The sequence below is a fragment of the Syzygium oleosum genome, unplaced genomic scaffold (genome assembly GCF_021117445.2).
Source record: "Syzygium oleosum isolate NSW1041296 unplaced genomic scaffold, Sole_v2.1 Sole_v2.56, whole genome shotgun sequence".
NCBI classification, from domain to species: Eukaryota; Viridiplantae; Streptophyta; class Magnoliopsida; order Myrtales; family Myrtaceae; genus Syzygium; species Syzygium oleosum.
Window position 1 is genome coordinate 1,363,818 of NW_026607540.1, and position 20,939 is coordinate 1,384,756.

Consider the following 20,939-nt stretch of genomic DNA (forward strand, 5'->3'; position numbering starts at 1 on the left):
TTTCTGCAAAAAAATGGATTTCGGTTCGGGACCGGAAAAATGACCATTTTGCCCCTAGGCTATTTTGGGGTATTCCGAATTTTGGGCTGAAAATTGAGTTTAATTAAGGAAATTATTAAAGAAATAGCATCAGCCCAATAATTGAGACATTGGACAAAAATGCCCCTAAATTATTGGATGAGGACAGTTGTGGTCCATTAGATCAAGGGTAAAATGGTCAAGATGCCTAGGATTGTGACATGTGGCATCCACTAAGGGGTATTTGACCAACTTTGACCCCATTCTCTCTCTCTTCTGATCTCAGCCGGCCCCTCTACCTCACGTACTCCCTCTCTCTCCCGAAATTCTCTCTCTCTCGTTTCCTTGCCGTGATCGTCGCCGCTAGAGGAGCACCGCCGGCCGCCGTTCGCCGCCGCTGCTGCTGCTGGTCCGATCATTCCAGCCTCTGTCCAGCCCTGTTTGTCTCACCTTTTAGGGTAAGTGACTCCCCCAAACGTTACCTAGGACCTCGGGTATTGTTAGACATGTTTAGGGCTTGGTTTAGGTGATTATTATGGCTGTTTTGGGACTGAGATGAGGGCTGGATATTTGGTTGTTGTGGACTGATTTGTGGGATGAAAATGCGTGGTTTAGCAGGCTTGGTTAAGGCTGTGATGGTGTGGAACGATTACGGTTTGAATCCGTGAGATTTGGTGTGATTCTCGGATTCGTGACTGCTGTATGCGTACGGTTTGCCATTTTTGTGGAAAATTTTGGGGGCCGAATTTGAGGAAGTTTTCTTCATGAAAGTTGCTCCCAACATCTTGAAGTATAACATATTTTAAATTTGGAATTTTTGGAGGCCATTTGGGTCGTACGAAAACCCATTTTCAGACCGTATTGAAACCGCCCGGAACACTGTTCATCCCGACCTTCTTGTCTTACGGAATTTTTAGAAAATTTTTCAGATCTATTTTCAATAAAATTCCTTCACGAAAGTTGTTAGTGACTCTCTTTTCTATGAAATATAAAAATTTCAAACCTTTTCAAGGTGATTTGGGTGTTGAAAGAAATGTATTTTGAGGACAAAACAGTCTGTTAGAGCGAACTGATTTTGGTCTGATTTCGAGGAACAAAAAGGCATGGTCGCAGATTGAACCGGATTTCGTGTTCTTCATAATAAATGTTGATCAAGATGTCTTTTATGATATATCCAAAATTTAGAATTTTTGGAGTTCGTATATGCGATTGTATGGTTTGTGATTGTTGGTTGATTCTGGATTGTGTCTTGGGCTGAATGTGGCGTGATTGTGTGCCGAGAGTGTGTGGCCATGAGGCGTGATGGTGTGATTGCGCATTGAGTTCGCGTGCCAAGCATGGGTGATCGTGTGGTGTTCACGTGGCGAGAATGTGTATTTGTGAAGCGTATGTGAAGTGTGCGATTGTGTGTGGGCATGTGTATATGTGGCCGTGTGGTATGTGTGGTATGAGTGGAACGAAGGTACGGGAATGTAGGATTGGTTGGAAAGGTTCCGTCCTGAGGCGTGTTCGTTTACGCAAGACGATGCCGTCCCTGACGAGGTGACGATGCCCGGCCCGACAGGGTGACGATGCCTGACAAGGTAAGAAGACTGTTGGCCTAATGCGTTTTACGCGGGCGCGGTAGAAGGAAAGTTGAGTGTAGGATTCCGTCCTGAGGCATGTTCGTTTACGCGGGACGATGCCGTCCCTGACGAGGTGACGATGCCCGGCCCGACGGGGTGACGATGCCTGACGAGGTCAGAAGACCGTTGGCCTGATGCGTTTTACGCGGGCACGGTAGTGGTGGAAAGGTTGGGAGTGAGCTGGACTTGGTCGGACTTGTGAGGACTGCGAAAGTTGACGCATGGTGTGAGTTAGTGTGCGAGTGTGTTTGTATTGCGTGTCGTAGCGCTCGATTATGGGGTAAAATCTGCTAGGCATGGTATGGGACGTGCCCAAGTAAGTTTTGCCTTATAATCGAGGCACGTGCGCGGCTGTGATGCATCATTGTGGCATGTTGGCTATGTTATTATCTGACGTCCAGGAACGTGCATGATGGGTTCCAGGTAGGATCGCATGTAATTGTTAGTATGGTTGATCGTCGTGTGCTGTGCGTGTTTCGTCTGGCGGTACGTCAGAGCCTATGTGGGGTTTGGGGTTGTACACTTATTGAGATTCGTCTCACGGTTGTATAACCACCACTTTCAGACCCCCGGCCTTAAACCCAGGGAGGCCCGCCTCCTCTTTTTGGAGTTCAGGGAGCCGCCATGGTGCCCAGTGGAGCTGCAGATGATCCTCCGGGGGCTTGAGCCAGAAGACGCAGGAGCAGAAGGGAAGAGGGCGACCAGTAGGTTTCCCTAGGGTATTTTAGGGGTTGCACGGAATAGGTCGTCCTATAGTGAAGCTAGGTTAACCAAGCCACCTGATCCTTTTTGTTATGTCGGTGGTGGTGAATGCTTGTTTGCTAAGCTCGTGTATAATATGATGTTTGTATGGATAATGCTTTGGCATTGTATATAAATGAATGTTGTTGTTATTTGATTGTCCTGTTGATCTGCCCCATCGTCGTCTTTATAGTTAGGGGTTTTATATTCGCTTCCACATGTGTTTCTGATGTTTGGGTTGGGTCGGCGATGTTCCTGGGACGTCGCAATAATTCGACCGGAGCGGGATGTCGCGAGCTCGATGGGGTTCGGGGCGTGACAAATTTTGATGACAAAAATTAGCATCAGAAAAGTGATGCCTACAAGGGGTTATGCCGTAAATTATTTTAACAATTTAATAATCAAGTTAAAGCACGGAATGAACTTGTGACTGTAGCTGCAATCCTCAATGAACACATGACCATCCGGGCAAAAACTGATCTGGACAAGAATCGAGCTTCTTCTCTCAAGCCCCTTGCGGAAATTCTGTGATTGGAAAAGTAGTAAATGGCACATGCATTGTCAGTCAGAGTGCACAGAATCTTTAAAGCCACTTCATGGAATGCTAGATATTTAACTACATCTTCTTACCACAAAATAGAATGCTAATCATCGTTAGCAACATTCACATGGATCTCTATATTAAAAGGGCTGTTTGACCAAACTATGGATACGAAATGTTTTAACATCTTGTGACAAAAGAATTAACTGTTTCCCACATCACACGCAAACGGGAGAGAATCTTATTGTGCTAGAACCAGTACCAATGATGTCACATCTAGATTTGTTCTTTGCATGTAGAATACAAAGAGTCACGACACTATAGTTTGAGTTATTTTGCGATGAGCTTAACTTAAGAATGGAAACTACCTTGAACTGCAAGTTTGACTTGGGTTATAGTTAAATGAAGAGATTAACCGACAAGAATAAGAACAATAAACAGTAAAATCAGAATAAACCATGAATCAGGAATGAAGAGCGAGGATGTTGTCTAACTTCATCTTGAAGACCTTTATATTGTCCATGTTGTTATTGACTCCCATCATACAAGGAAATCTAAGCCATATGTATACTCAATCTTAGTATGAGCATCATATCACACTGCCAAAGCAAGAAACATTGCCACAGCGCACTAATCAATGTCATTCCATTGTTAATAGGTTATAATATAGAAAGGTCACACAATGCAGCCCACTTGTTATATGCACAAGGAACTGATAATCAGTCAATACACAGCAAAGGTGCATCGTCAAACTTTACATGATGTACATGATGCTCAGAAACACAAGGAATCACAAGTTGAAAGGTCTTACCTAGTTGTACAAAGGCACGAGAGGATTCAACAGGAAGAATCAATGCACAGAGGTCAAATGAGAAGCCTAAGTAACCCGTGGCCTGTGAAGCTTTGGAGCTGAAATCAAAATATTAGCATTTGGCATATATCTATAATACTCAAACAAACAAACAAAAGATTCCACAATGTCGTAAACAGCAAATGAATGGAAAAGGAGGGGAAAACTGGCGAACAAGAATGATATTCATGTTACAGGGTTCTATAGAACAGAGAAGAAAACCAAATTCATTTTATCATTGCGTAGACAAATTATTTCAACACCATCTTTTCTGTATGTAATGAGTTTCCAAAGCTTTCTAATGATCTCAGAAGCACGAAAAGGTTCTGGTCTGATCAGTCTCTTCAATATTTGCAACTAAAGAGCTCAAATTGGAGAATTGCTCGACCAAGAACCATATATGTTTAGTAATTCACGATAGGGATCAGGAAGAAGATATTTCTCTCAACGAGTCTAACCAATGGATTATCAACTATGAAGATACTGCACTTCGTCTTTTTCCTTACGTCCTATTTCTCAAATGGCAATCTGGCTAAGAATACCTAGTCTAGAGGAAAGCTATATTTGATAAGCAGAGCATCTGAAAATTGGCCAAAAAAAATGACTGGCCATCTGAAACTCAGAACTTTTCTTTACTGGGCATATGGTTGAAAAACGCTCCACTCAAGAAACTATACTTAGTGTCAGTCTGGTAAAGTGTACCCACCAATATAGTTTCCTTGTTCATAAAAATCTCACAGAAGAGAAACCGCTTCTGATGCCATTATCCCTCCACAACATTTGAAACCCTTTGATCCAGAATTCCCATTACTGCAAGAGAAACAAGAAAAAAGTTGGAGACATTCATCAATCAGGCAGACACTTGAAAGGGGAACATAGATGAAATTTCTATGGAAACCAGCCAGTGTTCCGGATGATTCTGCATTTTTTACCTAGTTCATCAGCTTGAACCCGGAACAGATTCCAATTGCAAAACGTGTCCAAATATCGTAGCAGAGATAACTTAGCAGACTAATTGACAAAGCACTTTGCAAAAGAAGGTACTATCTAAGCCAAAACAAGTTTGCTGATAGGAGAATATGTTTTGTTTAAGAATTTTACATTTTAGTCCTCAGATTATCAATTTTAAGAAATGCCTATACTCTAGGAAATAGGTCTTCATGCAAGCAATTTATCTCTAAAGTGTACCATTTGATTCAATTGACAGTAACTAGGCTCTATTAGCGGCATTGACCTTAGCAAAATTCTTGGATCAAATCTAAAAAAAGATTTGTGTTTGGGGTAACTATGGCTTAAAATTTTTTACTTGAACAATGCCTTTGGGCCGTTATATATTTTCTCTTCTACATAAAACCCAATGTCCATGGAGAACAACTAACATGCTGTAAACAGGGTGAACTTAGAGGTTTTTAATTCAGATGGGCAACTTCTCTTCATAGAAATGTTGGTACCAGCATCTCATTGAGAGAAGATTTGTGGATGATTTGTCTAATAGTATTGGCTCGGATGGGTTTCAATCAACTATGTCTTCCAAACATTGTATAGGAACCATGCTCACCATTATAACAACAGTCTCATACTCTATCATGAAACTATGTAATAATTAGGGCTAGTTTTTGAGCTCGAGAGGGAGGAAATTGAGCAAGGCAGTCCTTTATCTGCAAGATGAGTCCTCTTGTTTGATGTCGTATTCAGAAAGGCAATGAGCTAGTTCATGTTTCCCACACTACTTTTGACTAGTAGTCAGATTATTAAGAGCAGCATAACTATAAATTTCAGTCTATAAAAGTCAAGAGTTTTCATGGTTTATTTCCTTTTCCTTAATTTTTTTGTTAAGATGCATCGTTAGTACATCTCTTGCTTCTTCTCCCTGTACTTGAGCCGTTGTTCCTTAAAAAATACTTGAATAGAAAAAGCAATGTCCGTAATCTAGATTAGCTACTTCATGTACTGCGTAAATCACAATAAAACAGATCCTGTTTCAACGTTTTAACTTTTGTGTCAACAAAGTTTGAGTAAAACATTGACGAGTTTTAAACAAGCTTAGAAAACATGAAATGTTAGATCATAGCAGCGTCAGATAGATGAAATATCATTCTAGAAACACAAGCCATACACCGCAACTTAGTAGGCACCTGCTCTCACGTATGCAAGAAGAGACAACTACAACTAATAAACACAAAAAGAGGTTTGTTTATCAAGTACATTGCCCATGGCATATCAGAAAGCATAATTTACTCATAATTAAATTATCACATTTCTTTGCAGATTTCCAGATTTAACCATGACAACACTAAAGACATAAAAAATCTCACTGCAGTGAGAAAACGTGAGAAACAAGGGGGAAAGGGAACAAGAAAGAAGAAACTAATGTTAGCTTAACTTGTAGCACTTCCCAGAACTATACATCCTCTTGGGCATATGAAAAGAATACAGAAATGTCCAAAAAATCACAAAGAATTCAAGAAAAAGGAAACAAATCGGAGAAATCTAGAATTAATATATACTTGAATTCTTGACGCTTCCAGAAACTCCACTTAAAGACAGAAAAGATGGAAAATTAGTTCCATAAACCTCCATTTATTTTCATGGTTATGTGTTGCAATATTTAAATAGTGACAACAAACAGAACCACTACAAAATCACATCCATCAGTAATCAACATAAAGAAGACCTCCAGTAAGCTTTAGTTGTCAATCATTATATGTCACAATTACAAAGTGGAGCTAAGTAGCTATGAAATCAGAAACAAAAGCAAGTTCAGAAATGCATGCCTTGGAGCTACTTGAATGCAACGCCAGTATTGAGCCAAAGCCTCCAAAATTTATCATTTGCACAGCCATAATATACTTCCTTTATACCTAAAAAGGGGCAAGGCAAATCTTATTATTTATGAATAAACCAATTTAGGAAAGTTCAGTTTTATTTCAATATGACCAACAGATGTACCAATGATGTGACATTCCGAATTTCGGCCCATTTTTGGGATTTATAAAACGTGTATTTCGTTACTGCGCTTATAATAAAATCTCGCCCGGAACTGATCACTCTTGGGTTATTATTTTTAAATTAGAGATTTCGCTAGAATCGCACTCGATCGAATTTGGTCATTATTTAGAGCCCAAACTTTGGTATCGAATTTCTCGGAGTTCCGGGACGAATTTAATTGGACGGTGTCGATATTATTGTGGCCAGCCTCGATATTGCCCGGGATATGTGGAAAGAGAAATTTCGACCGGGTGCGGATTTGGACAAGTAGACCTCTCTCGTAGTGTGTTTTGGGTTATTTTCTTTTTGCCCTTTTTCCTATTAATTAATTAGGATTTTCGTGGCCGTTGGATCGTTTTTGGGTTTGAACGTGGGCCGTTGGATCGCGATTATTACTTAAGATATTTTCTCTCTCTCTCTCTCTCTCTCTCTCTCTCTCTCTGCCGCGCCCCTACCCTACGCGCGACGTCCCCTCCCCCTGCCCGCGCGTCCTCTCCGTCTCTGCCACATGCAACGTCCCCTCCCTCTCTCTCTCTCTCCTCCTTTCTCTTCTTTCTTCTTCTTCCCTTCTTCTTTCTTTCCTTCGCCCGCGACTGCTTCAGCTTCTGCATCTGCTTCATTCCGCTCACTCGACCGCCGACCACCTCGTCGTCCGCCTTCCGCCGCCGCACACTCGACCAGCCACCGCCTCCGCAGTCGCCGCCACCCAGCCACCGGACGCCGTCGCCGTCGCCGCTCGCTTGTCCGCACACCTGGTAGCTCGCCGGACCAAGCTCGTCGTCGCCCAGCAGCTCGCCTAGCCGAGCCCGTCGCCGCAGTCCGCTTCACGCCGCCGCGAGCCTCGCCGACCCTGCCGTTCCCGCCGCCGACCTTCCTTCTAGTGTTTCTCCTTCCCCAAGCTCTTCTTCCTCCCTGCCCGGCTTCGCTTCGTCTAGTCGCCGTGCGCTGCCGTTTCGGCCGCTGCTCCCACCACCACCAGCCCAACTCCCCTAAGCCACCGTCTTCGCAGCCTAGCTCGCCGTCGCCGTCGTCACCGGCTCACCCAGCAGCTCGTCGGCCGCTCCCCGCCCCGCTCGCTTGCCGGCCAGCTCGCTCGCCAGCCCGGCCGCGCGCTGGCTGCTCTCCCGTCGCGTCCCCGTCCGCCCACCCACCCAGCCGAGCCGCTGCCCCGATCGTGGCCAAAGGCCTGCTCACCTGGGCGCTCGCCCGGCCGTGGCTTGTCGCCGTGCCAGCCGTCGCCCGTCGTGCCCGTTGCTGTGCCCGTCGCCGTGCCCTGCCGCGGCCGAGAATTTTGCCCGTGGCCGAGGGCCATGCCGAGGACCATGCCGAGCGCCGAGCCCGTAGCCGTGGGCCGCGCCAAGAATTTTGCCCGTGGCCGACCGTTGTGCCGACCGTCGCGCCGAGCCCGACGCCGATCCGACCGGTCATTTTGTCCATCCTTACTTGGTCCCCTTTGGCTTGGAACCTAGGTAAGTGACTTCCTAAACCCTACTTAGTATAATGAGTATTTTTAGACTTGTTTAGGGTGTGATTTAATATCGCATTAGGGATTAAATTAGGCGAGGATTAGTAAAATTGAATGTGCTCAATTTATGGATTATTGTGGTGGTGATTGTGTAGCTAATTTAGTGATTGAATGAGATAGGTGACATGACCGAGTTGTCGTGGCGTTTGTGGGTGAAATGGAATATTTGAATGTGCCGACTTGAATGTCGGATCGGTGGGCCGATGTAGGGAGCATGACTTGAAATTGGCTGTTATGGCGTGTCAGATTGACATTGGTGAAAGCTTGGTAAATTGTGTTGTGGTGCATGTGCATGAGAGAAATGTCCTGAGGCGTGGTTACGTACGACTGAGCTTGGATTGATCGGAGGGCTGCCAACCTGAGGCGTGGTTACGCGGGTGTGGCTAGAAAGGCAAGAAATGACCTGAGGCATGGTTACGCGGGTCGAGAGAAATGTCCTGAGGCGTGGTTACGCGTGACTGAGCCCGGCTTGATCGGAGGGCTGACCTGAGGCGTGTTTACGCGGGTCGTGTGAAAGTGTGAAAGGTCCAATGAGGGACGGAGCCCGGCTTGATTTGAGGGCTGGCCTGAGGCGTGTTAACGCGGGCAGTGTGAAAGGACCTGGGAGGTCGTGAGAAAGTAGCTCGGCCACGAATGCAAATTGAGTGTGATTGAATTGATTGAATGTACGTAGTTATGGCGTTTGAGTGGCAATGTTATGTTCTTGAATTACTATTGCTTTATGGTGGATATTCTAATATGCAGAGTTGGCATGTAGTTCGAGGCGAGGTAAGTATGTTGTGTGGAATTGATTGTGTTGGCTGGTGGATTGCATGTTAGACTTGTCTGGGTACGAATTGGCCTAGGTGGGGTATAAGTTGTCTGCTTATTGAGATTTATTCTCATTGCTGTAGTGCAAACATTTTCAGATCCCCGACCTTTAGTATGTCGCCACCTAGGCGTTTTGGGATTCCTATGCATACGGTGCATGAGAAGACCAAATATCCGGGACTGAGCCCGGATGAGACGTACGTTAGGCATCTCACCACTGTTTGGGTAGACGTGGGATTAGAGGAACTGCAACGCCATACCTATTTGGCTTGGTCCCATCTGGTGGGGTTGGTGACTACTGGGCCAATCCGGGGTTTTGAGAGGTTGCAGCATGCTAACGAGGGTGCGGTGAATTGGGAGCCCTGGGACAAGTTTACCCCTGATGGTGAGGTGACGGATCCCGACAGTCCACCGGAGAACCCTGGTCCAGAACCTGCGCCCGTTCCAGAGCTAGAACCTGAGCCCATTCCAGAGCTTGAACCCGAGCCCGAGCCCGAGGAGGAGTCTATGGTGTCCGAGCATGAGGAGGAGCCGATCGAGATCGACTCGGACACGGAGTCAGAGCCTTCGGGGTCCGATTCGGATTGGGCGCAGTAAGGATGTTTAGGTGTTAGGCCTGAAACCTTTTTGGTAGTCTCTTTTTGTGCAGTCAGTAGTCTACCCGGCCACCTGTTCCTTTTTGATGACGAAGGTGGATATTAACCATAGAGGCCTAATGTATGAATATTTGTGATTTCAAGCTAATGTTATGTGTTTATTGATTTGCGTTTGTTCTACCCCGTTGTCATTATTTATTGTCTAGGATGTTTAAATTTCGCTTCCGCCTGCGTACGACTTTGGGTGTTTCGTTTGGGGTCGGCGACGCGTCCTGGGACGTCGCGATCAATACCACCGTCGAAGGGGTGTCGCGAGCCTGTCGGGGTTCGGGGCGTGACACCCCGGTTGATTTGGTATCAAAGCAAGGTCAGCTCGATCCAAGTTGGTCGAAACCTGGAGTAATAAGGAGCGATGACTTTGGGCTGCGTTTGGTCGTCATGATTTCTAAACAGGATAGGACTGGATAGGATAGGATAAGAAATCCTAGGATTTCTTCATATCCTATCCACTGTTTGGTGGACTACGGATTTAAAGTCGGATAGGATAAATTTTTTTTTTTTTCTATTCACTTGTCTGGAGGAGTCGGTGAAGGAAAAAAAGCTGAGAAATTTTTTTTGTGAAAGCGCACAAGGTGTGGGGATGAAGATCACGGCGAGTGGAGAGTAGGGTTTCTAGAAAAATAGACATTAGAAATCCTATCCAGATCTATCCCACCCCCCTTCGGATTTTTTTATCCGGGCTATATCCGGTCTATATCCGACCTTATCCTATCCTAGACCACCACTAAACACAGGATAGGATAAAACATATCCTATCCTGGCTTTTATCCGATCGACCAAACGCAGCCTTGGGGTAGCTAGTTAGGGAGACTCGTATGCCATGCGTACCCCAGACTGCGTGATTGTGGTTGCTGAGTGATTTTATACAATATTATGTGAGGTGCAGGTGCGTCAGAACTTGAGGTAAGTGCACAAACCCTGTTGGTTGTGATTGAGTGATGTTGTGATTGGCTGCCCGCTTAGTGAATTGTGTGGTGATTCACTGCCTAGGGCTTAGACTGGTATAGTTGGCCTAGGTTTCTAATTCTTGCGTGGAATTTAGCAGGTGAGCATTTGTGAGAACTGGTAAGATGAGCAATCGAGGTCGAGGTAGAGGTCGAGGTCGAGGTCGTGTATCCCCGCAAGCTGGAGTTGTGGAGGATCCTAGGTTGGATGAAATGTGGAGGGCACTTGAGGAAGCGGGATTATTATCGAGTAGATAGACGGGGGAAAGGAGCGCTACTGTCGCCGCTGCAGCTGCCAGCGAGATTATTGGGAATAATGGAAATCAGGGGAATAATGTGATTGGTGGAAATCCCGGTCTAGTGCAAGTAAATGCAATCAGGCCAATGTCCAAGCTAGTCGAACAGTTTCTGAGGTTGAAACCCTCGAAGTTTGATGGGAGAGGCGATTCTGAGGCTGCACCAAGATGGGTGGAAGAGCTAAAAAATGCCTTCGAGGTGCTGGGGTGTACTGAGGAAGAGAAGGTAACGCTAGCAGTCTACTAGCTTCAGAATAATGCAAGTGATTGGTGGAGGGCCACCAGAGGTCAAGTATTCCCTGCTGGTACTGCTTCGAACTGGACCATCTTCACCGAGACCTTCAACGGCAAGTATTCCCGGAAAGTGCCCGAGAACAGAAATTGGCTGAATTCATGAAACTTCGCCAGGGTCAGAGGTCGGTAGATCAGTATGAGGCCGAGTTCGCAAGGCTATCCAAATTTGCCCCCAGGATGGTGGAGGACCCGGTGGACAAAGCTAGGAGGTTTCGGGATGGGCTGAAGCCGGACCTTCGCAGTCAGATGATTTTATTGAACTTGAGAGGCTATAATGAGATTTATGAAAGGGCTCAGGCAATTGAGCGAGATCAAATGGAACGGGCTGCTGCTTCTGGATCGTGGTGTGCCCCGGCTAGGGACAACCGTCAATTTGGGAAAAGACCCATGGTGGGAAATAGTCGTTTTGTCCCTCCCGTTCGGAGGAATATCGGGAAGCCAAACCGTTACCAGAACGCCCCGTGTAGGCTGTGTGGAGGAAGACATGGGAATGGACCTTGCCCAAATAGGGGCGGAGCATGTTTTATATGTGGTGGAAGGGGCCATCAGATGAGGGACTGCCCCAATAACGGACAGGCTAGGTCGCCTGCGCTACTGCCGCCGCCGCCCCGGAATGGAAATCAGTTTAGAGCTATCCAGCCGGCCAATCAGAATAGGCCGCCGGCCCAAGGATGGGTGTATGCAATGGCAAGGAAGGAAGCTGAGGACGCGCCTGGCGTGGTCACAAGTACGGTCTCTCTCTATGATCATGCTGAATATGCTTTATTTGATCCGGGGGCGTCGCATTTGTTTATATCTGAGTAGTTCGTTAAATTATCTGGGATTGAGCCAAAACCGCTTGACATTATGCTGTGTGTGACTACTCCGCTGAATGATAAAGTGCTAATTGCGTTTGGATGTCCCGATTGTAAGATAGTGATTGGCAATAAGGAAGGAAGGATAGATTTGGCGGTTTTATCTATACATGACTTTGATGTGATTGTCGATATGGACTGGCTAGTCAAACAGAGAGCTGTTATGGACTGTAGTAGTAGGGTGATCCAATTCAATCCGGTTGAACATCCTAGATTCGAGTTTGTGGGAAACCGAGGAGGAACCTCGATCCCTTGGATTTCGTCGCTCGAGGTAACAAAGCTGCTGGATGAAGGGTGCCAAGGATTTCTGGCAAATGTAGTTGATTCAATGGCTGGAAAGCCGAGGCTAGAAGACATAGCCGTGGTGTGCAATTTTCCCGATGTCTTTCCTCAGGAATTGCCTGGACTGCCACCTGATCGAGAAGTGGAGTTCGTGATCAAGTTAGCCCCAGGGACGGAACCAATCTCGAAAGCACCTTATAGGATGTCACTGTCGGAATTGAAGGAATTGAAGGTCCAAATGCAAGAGTTATTGGATAAAGGCTTCATTCGCCCAAGTGCGTCTCCATAGGGAGCGCCAGTGTTATTCGTGAGGAAAAAGGATGGATCATTGAGGTTGTGCATTGACTACAGACAACTGAACCAGGTGACTATTAAGAATAAGTACCCGTTGCCAAGGATTGATGACCTGTTTGATCAGTTACAAGGGGCGTCAGTGTTTTCTAAGATCGATTTGAGGACTGGCTATCACCAATTGAGGATCAAGAAGGAGGACGTGCCGAAGTCGGCATTTAGGACGAGGTATGGACACTGCGAGTTCACGGTGATGCCGTTTGGACTGACGAACGCCCCTGCAGCCTTTATGGACTTAATGAATCGGGTATTCAAGGAATTTCTGGATCAGTTTGTGATCGTGTTCATAGACGATATTCTGGTGTATTCAAAGAGTTCCGCCGAGCATGAGGTACATTTGGAAAAGGTTCTACGGACCTTAAGGGAACATGCACTCTACGCTAAGTTGAGTAAGTGCAAATTCTGGCTTCATCGAGTGGCGTTCTTAGGACATGTGATATCCGGAGAAGGAATTGCAGTGGACCCGACAAAGATTGAAGCCGTCACGAATTGGCCGAGGCCGACAACAGTAACCGAGATTCGGAGCTTCTTGGGTCTAGCAGGTTATTATAGACGCTTCGTGGAAGGGTTTTCGGCATTAGCGACGCCGTTGACACGGTTATTAAAGAAGGAGACGAGGTTTGAATGGACAGATAAGAACGAAAGGAGCTTCCAAGAATTAAAACAGAGGTTGACGACCGCACCAGTGTTGACTATCCTGTCAGGTCCGAGAGGATATGAGATTTACAGTGACGCGTCGTTAAGAGGATTGGGATGCGTGCTAATGCAACACGGAAGAGTAGTGGCATACGCATCGCGACAATTAAAGCCTCATGAGCAGAATTATCCGACGCATGACTTGGAGTTGGCCGCGATTATTTTCACTCATAAGATTTAGAGACACTACCTGTGTGGGGAGAAATTCCAGATTTATACGGACCATCAAAGTTTAAGGTACTTGTTCTCCCAGAAGGAACTAAACATGAGACAGCGTCGTTGGATGGAACTCCTTAAGGACTATGACTGCGATATTATGTATCACCCTGGAAAAGCTAATAAAGTAGCGGATGCACTGAGTCGGAAATCGAGCATTGCGCATATGATGGTCAAGGAGTGGACTCTGTTAGAGGGAGTTTGGGATTCGGAATTTAAGTTTGAAGTAAGTTATGTCTCGAGTCTGATTACAGCATTAAGGATTGAACCGGAAATCCAGACTAAGATTAAGGCTTTACAATCTACGGACCCGGAGATTCAGAAGATTTTGGGTATGGATGTCACAAAAAGGAAATCGGATTTTCAGGTATCCGAGGATGGGATTCTGAAGTTCCGTGGACAGTTATGTGTACCCAGTGATGCGGAACTGAAGGAAGAGATTTTATCTAAAGCGCACCGTAGCAATTACAGTATTCACCCGGGTAGTACGAAAATGTATCAGAACTTGCGACAACATTACTGGTGGAACGACATGAAAGTGGATGTAGCCAAGCACGTGGCCAAGTGTTTAACATGTCAGCAAGTGAAGGCGCAACATTGCAAGCCGGGTGGAATGTTGCAGCCATTGGAAATTCCCGAGTGGAAATGGGAACACATCACGATGGACTTTGTAATGGGATTACCGAGAAGTCAAAGGGGTCATGATTCGATTTGGGTGGTAGTCGACCGATTGACAAAATCAGCACATTTTCTGCCAGTGTGAAAGGACTTCGCCTTGGAAAGGTATACCGAGATTTACGTGCGACAAATAGTCCGTCTGCACGGAGTGCCGGTGACAATCACTTCAGACCGTGATCCTAAATTTACTGCCGCTTTTTGGAAAAGTCTTCATTCGGCATTAGGAACGAAGCTACAGTTTAGCACGGCCTATCATCCCCAGACGGATGGCCAGTCTGAAAGGACGATTCAGACTTTGGAAGACATGCTACGAGCGTGTGTATTGGATTTTAAAAGTAGTTAGGAGGAACAGTTGCATTTGGTTGAATTTGCCTACAACAATAGCTACCAGCAGAGTATCAGAATGGCGCCATTTGAAGCGCTATATGGCAGAGCTTGCAGAACACCGGTTTGTTGGGATGAAGTGGGTGAGAGGAGCATCACGGGCCCCGAGTTGGTTCAGCAGTCAATCGAAACAGTCAAGGTGATTCGGAATAGGCTTAAGACCGCTCAGAGCCGCCAAAAGAATTATGCAGACCGGAGACATAGGCCTTTGGAATTTCAAGTGGGGGACCACGTTTTCCTCAAAGTATCGCCTATGAGAGGATTATCACGGTTTGGTAAGAAAGGGAAGTTGAGCCCGAGGTACGTGGGTCCATTCGAGATCGTAGAGAGAATTGGCACCTTGGCCTATCGTCTCGCGCTACCGCCTAATTTATCTCAAGTGCATAATGTATTCCACGTGTCAATGTTAAGGAAGTATGAACCGGATCCAACCCACGTGCTAAATTATGAAGAAATAGACGTGGACGACAGAGTGTCGTACGTGAAAAGGCCAGTAAGAATCGAGGACAAAATGGAACGAGTGTTGCGGAACAAGACGATTTCGATGGTCAAAGTGATTTAGGAGCATCATGGAACCGAATGTGCGACGTGGGAAAGCGAAGAGTTGATGCGACAACAATACCCCCATATGTTCGAATAGTTGGGTTGGATTGTAAATTTCGAGGACGAAATTTTTGTAAGAGGGGAAGGGTTGTGACATTCCGAATTTCGGCCCATTTTTGGGGTTTATAAAACGTGTATTTTGTCAGTGCGCTTATAATAAAATCTCGCCCGGAACTGATCATTCTTGGGTTATTATTTTCAAATTAGAGATTTCGCTAGAATCGTACTCGATCGAATTTGGCCGTTATTTAGAGCCCCAACTTTGGTGTCGAATTTCTCGGAGTTCAGGGACGAATTTAATTGGATGGTGTCGATATTATTGTGGCCAGCCTCGATATTGCCCGGGATATGTGGAAAGTGAAATTTCGACCGGGTGCGGATTGGGGCTAGTAGACCTCCCTTGTAGTGTGTTTTGGGTTATTTTCTTTTGGCCCTTTTTCCTATTAATAAATTCGGATTTTCGTGGGCCATTGGATCGTTTTTGGGTTTGAACGTGGGCCGCTGGATCGCGATTATTATTTAAGATATTTCTCTCTCTCTCTCTCTCTCTCTCTCTCTCTCCTCTATGCCACGCCCCTCCCCTACGCGCGACGTCCCCTCCCCCTGCCTGCGCGTCCTTTCCGACTGTGCCCCATTCAACGTCCCCTCTCTCTCTCTCTCTCCTTCTTTCTCTTATTTCTTCTTCTTCCCTTATTCTTTCTTTCCTTCGCCCGTGACTACTTCAGCTTTTGCATCTGCTTCATTCCGCTCACTCGACCGTTGACCACCTCGCCGTCCGCCTTGCGCTGCCGCACACTCGACCAGCCACCGCCTCTGCAGTCGCCGCCACCCAGCCACCGGACACAGTCACCGCTCGCTTGTCCGCGCACCTGGTAGCTCGCCGGACCAAGCTCGTCGTCGCCCAGCAGCTCGCCTAGCCAAGCCCGTCGCCGCCGTCCGCTTCACTCCGCCGTGATCCTCGCCGGCCCTGCCGTTCTCGCCGCCGACCTTCCTTCCCGTGTTTCTCCTTCCCCAAGCTCCTCTTCCTCCCTGCTCGGCTTCGCCTCGTCCAGTCGCCGCGCGCCGCCGTTCCGGCCGCCGCCGCTACTCCTACCACCACCAGCCCAACTCCCCTCAGCCACCATCTTCGCCGCCCAGCTCGCTGTCGCCATCATCGCCGGCTCGTCCAGCAGCTCGCCGGCCGCTCCCCGCCCCACTCCCTTGCCGGCCAGCTTGCTCGCCAACCCAGCCGCGCGCCGGCTACTCTCCCGCCGCGACCCCGTCCGCCCAGCCACCCAGCCAAGCCGCTGCCCCAGTCGTGGCCGAAGGTCTGCTCACCTGGCCGCTCGCCCGATCGTGGCCGAAGGCCTGCTCACCTGGCCGCTCACCCGGTCGTGGCCCGTCGCCTTGCCAGCCGTCGCCCGTCGTGCACGTCGCTGTGCCCATCGCCGTGCCCTGCCGCGGCTGAGAATTTTGCCCGTGTCCGAGGGCCGTGCCGAGGACCGTGCCGAACGCCAAGCCCGTGGCCTTGGGCCACGTCGAGAATTTTGCCCGTGGCCGACCGTTGTGCCGACCGCCGCGCTGAGCCCGACGCCGATCCGACCGGTCATTTTGCCCATCCTTACTTGGTCCCCTTTGGCTTGGAACCTAGGTAAGTGACTTCCTAAATCCTACTTAGTATAATGGGTATTTTTAGACTTGTTTATGGTGTGATTTAATACTGGATTACGGATTAAATTAGGCGAGGATTAGTATAATTGAATGTGCTCAATTTATGGATTATTGTGATGGTGATTGTGTGGCTAATTTAGTGATTGAATGAGATGGGTGACATGACCGAGTTGTCGTGGCGTTTGTGGGTGAAATGGAATATTTGAATGTGCCGACTTGAATGTTGGATCGGTGGGCCGATGTGGGGAGCATGACTTGAAATTGGCTGTTATGGTGTGTCAGATTGACATTGGTGAAAGCTTGGTAAATTGTGTTGTGGTGCATGTGCATGAGAGAAATGTCCTGAGGCGTGGTTACGCGGATGTGGTTAGAAAGGCAAGAAATGACCTGAGGCGTGGTTACGCGGATCGAGAGAAATGACTTGAGGCGTGGTTATGCGGGACTGAGCCCGGATTGATCGGAGGGCTGCCAACCTGAGGCGTGGTTACTCGGGTGTGGCTAGAAAGGCAAGAAATGACCTGAGGCGTGGTTACGCGGGTCGAGAGAAATGTCCTGAGACGTGGTTACGCGAGACTGAGCCCGGCTTGATCGGAGGGCTGACCTGAGGCGTGTTTACGCGGGTCGTGTGAAAGTGTGAAAGGTCCAGTGAGGGACGGAGCCCGGCTTGATCTGAGGGCTAGCCTGAGGCGTGTTAACGCGGGCAGTGTGAAAGGACCTGGGAGGTCGTGAGAAAGTTGCTAGGCCACGAATGCGAATTGAGTGTGATTGAATTAATTGAATGTACGTAGTTATGGCGTTTGAGTGGCAATGTTATGTTCTTGAATTACTATTACTTTATGGCGGATATTCTAATATGCAGAGTTGCACGTAGTTCGAGGCGAGGTAAGTATGTTGTGTGGAATTGATTGTGTTGGCTGGTGGATTGCATGTTAGACATGTCTGGGTACGCATTGGCCTAGGTGGGTTATAGATTGTCTGCTTATTGAGATTTATTCTCATTGCTGTAGTGCAAACATTTTTAGATCCCCGACCTTGAGTATGTCGCTACCTAGGTGTTTTGGGATTCCTATGCATATGGTGCATGAGGAGACCGAATATCCGGGACTGAGCCCGGACGAGACGTACATTAGGCATCTCACCACTGTTTGGGTAGACGTGGGATTAGAGGAACTGCAGCGCCATATCTATTTGGCTTGGTCCCATCGGGTCGGGTTGGTGACTACTGGGCCAATCCAGGGTTTTGAGGAGTTGGAGCATGCTAATGAGGGTGCGGTGAATTGGAAGCCCTGGGACAAGTTTACCCCCGATGGTGAGGTGACGAATCCCGATAGTCCACCGGAGAACCCTGGTCCAGAACCTGCGCCCATTCCAAAGCTAGAACCTGAACCCGTTCCAGAGCCTGAACCCGAGCCCGAGCCCGAGCCCGACCCCGACCTCGAGGAGGAGCCTATGGTGTCCGAGCATGAGAAGGAGCCGATCGAGATCGACTCGGACACGGAGTTAGAGCCTTCGCGGTCCGATTCGGATTGGGCGCGGTAGGGATGTTTAGGTGTTAGGCCTGGAAGCCTTTTTGGTAGAGTCCCTTTTTGTGCAGTCAGTAGTCTACCCAGCCACCTGTTCCTTTTTTATGACGAAGGTGGATATTAACCATAGGGGCCTAATGTATGAATATTTGTGATTTCAAGCTAATGTTATGTGTTTATTGATTTGCGTTTGTTCTACCCCGTTGTTATTATTTATTGTTTGGGATGTTTAAATTTCGCTTCCGCCTGCGTATGACTTTGGGTGATTCGTTTGGGGTCGGCGACGCGTCCTGGGACGTCGTGATCAATACGACCGTGGAAGGAGTGTCGCGAGCCCGTCGGGGTTCGGGGCGTGACAAATGATCGATAATGCTGCTGCACACATATGCATGGTTCACATGTCACATAAAGGGAGCATGCTGAAAACTTCCCTGCAACTTCTGTAGCTGAAAATCCAGCCATCTGCCACTGTTCCTGAGGGACATCAAGAGCTTCCATCTCTGCATGTCTTGTTACCTATGAAAGAGCAAGAAGAAAAACAGAGCGAGCACATCAAATTTAGGAGCTTTGCTAGAAAGATAGTTTCTCACAATGTAGGTTAGCACAAATTTAGGAAATGCATTTCACGAGGAATGTTTTCTCCTTCAAGTTAACCAATTGAGAGAATATATAAGATAGATTAAGGCATATACCACATGAACTCAACAATTTTTGCTCGGTTGAAGTTGCTGAGAATCTCACATGGAAAAAGAGGCTTCTTACTGGATTAGCCACCTCCACCTTTTCTGACAGTATTTTTATATATACCCGGTAGCAAGGTGCCTTTATTCTTTCAGTATGCTCCACAAGATACTTAAAGAGGGCAAGAGGCTATTCATTACCGTCCACAAAATCATTTATAGCAGTGTATTGTCACCATAAAACTATAAATAATTACAGCAATAGACTATTAGATAGGAGATGATCTCTACCAGAAACCAGGCTTAAACTATTTGTGTACATGTGGCCATTGTACGAAGAAATGTGCCCAAAGAGTTAGTTATTAAATCTTAAAAGGCAATACAATGCTCCCTATGCATTTTTATACCAAGTAAGAATACCAAAGCCAAGCTAACATACAGCCTAAGAAAACAATGTTAGGAACTTCACAAAAGCAGATAAAGAACATAATATGGCTCCAGACAGAGCACAATGGTAAATGAAAAACGCAACACGTTGTGCATAATAAAGCAAGAATATTGCTATTGTTGGCCTTAGTCATATCTTATGAAAGAATAATGCGAACAAAACCCTTTACAGCCTAATTATGCATGCAAAATTCCACTATTAACAGAATTATTCAGATATATTATCGGAAACCATTCACTAATTTAGACTAAAATACTAATCATCTTAATTAGAAAATAAGGTAACATATCTGAAATGCACCTAGTTACTGAAAATCAGTTTCTTACCCAACTGGAACTTCAAGGCTTTCCAAAGCAAGCTTTGCCTTATATAAGAAAAGCAAATAGGTCTCGTTACTGGTTAGGAGAAGAAAACATGAGGATAAGAGTCAGAAATAATTCAAGAGGAAATCAGCATCAAGTTGCTACCAATAGAAATATTCAGCATGTCTCATAGCTACGGATCGAATGAATGCATGTCTCAAAGCTATGTGATCAAGATCTTGCAGATCCTGTATAATATACTGGTCACAAATTCCAAGCAATGGTTATTACCACATTCTCATCCTGTAATTCAGAAGCGAATCGCACCTAACTATTGAACTGATATGGCTCTAACAACACTCAAGCAAAAACAACTAATTTGAGAAACTACATGTTGCTCATATCAGTGTGTCCTATCATTGGTACCTCAGAAGCTTATCTTTCATTAATTAGGTTTCATTCAAACATTCAAAGAAGCTTCCAGGAGCTTTAGCTTCTAGGTCAATTTCCTCCATAAACGCTATGGCACATAAGCATAAAAAGAGAACGGTAAACTGTTGCGAAGGCCTCAGAAATCAGAACTGACAATCAGCTTCTTGTGCTTTTTTTTTTTTTTTTTTGGTAACCCAGGGAACCCCCGCACGACCGACAGCCGGGAGGTAAACCCTGGGGGCGACACGTGCTAGCCACCACACACGTGAACCGGTTAAGTCACCCTGCAGCGCCCGGGATTCGAACATCCAACCTTTTGCGAGAGGAAGAGTGTCCTTTCCAGCAGCGCCACCCAGGCGGGTGGTTCAGCTTCTTGTGCTTTTGTCTCCATTCTACTGAATAATTTATGTAAACTCCGTGTTTCTTGTGATTTTGTTCTATTTCATACCCACAGTCCACAGGGAGAAAGAAAATAATCAGCTAACCAGTTATCCATGGGCACAACTCATGCTCCAAGTAAATTTGGTTTTTAATTCTCCGTAGATGCCAAAG

At 46.6% G+C, this 20,939-nt stretch overlaps 1 long non-coding RNA gene across 1 annotated transcript; it reads right to left on the minus strand.

The window, feature by feature from the left end:
* Window positions 1-2,711: 2,711 nt before the first annotated feature.
* On the minus strand, window positions 2,712-20,555 carry LOC115664661 (uncharacterized). The gene is made up of 5 exons (XR_008815633.1): window positions 19,980-20,555; window positions 18,883-19,041; window positions 4,482-4,585; window positions 3,737-3,834; window positions 2,712-2,909 (listed from the first exon to the last, which is right to left on the minus strand). It is a non-coding gene; the product is annotated as an uncharacterized LOC115664661 (long non-coding RNA).
* Between the last annotated feature and the right edge of the window lie 384 nt (window positions 20,556-20,939).